Raw genomic sequence first — 2,415 nt, 5'->3', positions numbered from 1 at the left:
GAGAGAGAGAGAGAGAGAGAGAGAGAGAGAGAGAGAGAGAGAGAGAGAGAGAGAGAATTAAGGTATATTGAAGAGATCCAGACCAATCCTAAAACTGAATCAAATTGGTTTTAACAATATCTTTCGTTACTCCCTCACCCAGGGCCGAGAGGCGTACTTTGAGTTGTACGAACGAAACATTTTCTTTCTTCGGCGGTAAAACTCATTAAATATATAATACAAGTTATAATTATTTGAGGGAAAATGTCACCTTAGCTATCTACACTCTACGGCCCCTGGCTGGCTCAACCGAACGGACCGTAAGAGCCCAGAGGCAGGCCCGGCGCAGTGGGAGGGCGTGCCAGTGGCTAATTAAGTTGGAACCGAGGACTATATTAATGAAAGCTCCAGTGGCCAGTTCAACAGGTAACTCCCGCGGTCAATGTCGCCCCACTTCTGACCGTTTTTACGGTTTGTTTACTTTATTTTATTTAGCTATTACATGTACATTCTAACTTCTTTTAGTAATAATTGCTAAAATAAAAACTTACGATTAAAATAAAAAATTACGACCAATCTTTCACTTAGCTGTAATAGAGGAAGTCTAATAGTAGCTTCTCAAGCATATTTAATTAAATAATTTAAAAACAAACTCATAATATTATTTATAAACAAACCTCATTGATCCTATTTTACTCTCAATTTTTTATTTAAATGTCTTAGATTATCTAATTGCCCATGTCTTATATAAATCACATAATTTCAATACAAAACTATTCTACAAAAATTGTTTTTACTGTTTAAAATTGTTTTTTAATGTTATTGAAAATTGTTTTTAATGTTGAAGGTATGTTTCCTGTATTGACTATTTAGTAAATTTTCCGTTGAATATAAAAACTTTTAATTTTAGAACTACTTAACACCAATATCACTTTCTTATCACACAATATGAGAGTAATATACTGACCAGGACAGAAGAGCCTCCAAAAAAGTTTTAAGTTTTTAGATGTGAGGTGTATATTTATATTTTGGATTGTCCGAAACGTTAGACAGTTAAAGGTATAATAAAAAGTGTTTTCAGACTTAACTTGGATACAAATTAGTTTATTTAAACAATAAAAAACAAAGAAACTGAACAGATTATATATAAAGAAATTTTTTTAACCGTTTTTTTTTGTTTCGTACCCTTTCATCCCAGCTATTTCGAAAAGAGGATGGACAAGGGACCTGCTAACTTAAAATAATAATTGAAATGATAGGAAATAGTAGTTCCTTCAGAAGCTACTTTCATATATAACATTTACTTATTGTGTCCTTTTAGGTTTTAAATTTTAATTAAATTAAAATAAAATTAAATAACGATGAATAAGAAATTCGCATGCGTTGTACATTGGCTCTATTTATCAGTCAGTAATAAATAACATTTAAAATTATTTCAATTAACTTTATATTCATTTAATATGATCTGTTAATGATTTAACTTTAGTTACGGACATAAAAAAAAATACATTCACTAAAACTAATCATATAACATATATATTTATTTATTTTTGATCTGGAATATTATACTAAAAATTTTAGTTATCTGATACAGTAGGCAAGCTTATATTCTCATAATTGACACTAATGATCATTGAATCTGAGGACCATAAACTCTAGATACTGAAATGAGTCATTTTACCATCAGCACTCATAATTGAGATAGATTTGAAACAGAAGAAACAAAGAAAAACATGTATGTTCATGAGTATTATTATTATTAACACACTTCGGAAGATTCTCCATCCGAAATATAAAGTAAATTAAATACAAAATTATTTGTATATTAATTGTATAATTTATATATCTGAGGCGTTCGATCGTAAAAGATGGTAACTGACAAAATGAAAACTTATACCGAATTAAAATTTTAATTACAATAGTTTACGTACAAGCAGCAATTACTCATTATAACTTAATATCAGCATTATTCTATTTAGAAAACATATTTCCTAAAGATCCTTCCGACAATTTTCATGAAATCAGCCATAAAAAAAAGGTGTTGATGGGAAACACTTTAAACCATAAAAAAAAAAAAAAAAACTCAACTCAATGCCTCAATTAATAATTAAATTAATCTCTAACAAATGACATATTTTTAACAACAAACTTTGACAACTAAAACAAAAATTGACAGACATTCTATTAAAACAGACAATTTTTAAGAAAGAAAATAACTTGGAAGAATCCTAACTCGAAATATCAATAAAAATAAATGAGAATTTGCATATTTAATAACTTCATTACTTTCTTACAAATTACATATGTAATAAAAAAAAACGAGACCTAAAAAAAAAAATTGTATACATATCATTAAAGTAGAAAATGTTAAAGGAGTAAAATGTAAAAAGATATGATATATGATAGTATTTATAATTTTTTATTTGTTTGGAATAG

This window comes from Halyomorpha halys, unplaced genomic scaffold, assembly GCF_000696795.3.
Source record: "Halyomorpha halys isolate HHAL.00 unplaced genomic scaffold, Hhal_1.1 Scaffold1050.1, whole genome shotgun sequence".
Taxonomy (NCBI): Eukaryota; Metazoa; Arthropoda; class Insecta; order Hemiptera; family Pentatomidae; genus Halyomorpha; species Halyomorpha halys.
This window is presented reverse-complemented; position numbering follows the sequence as displayed.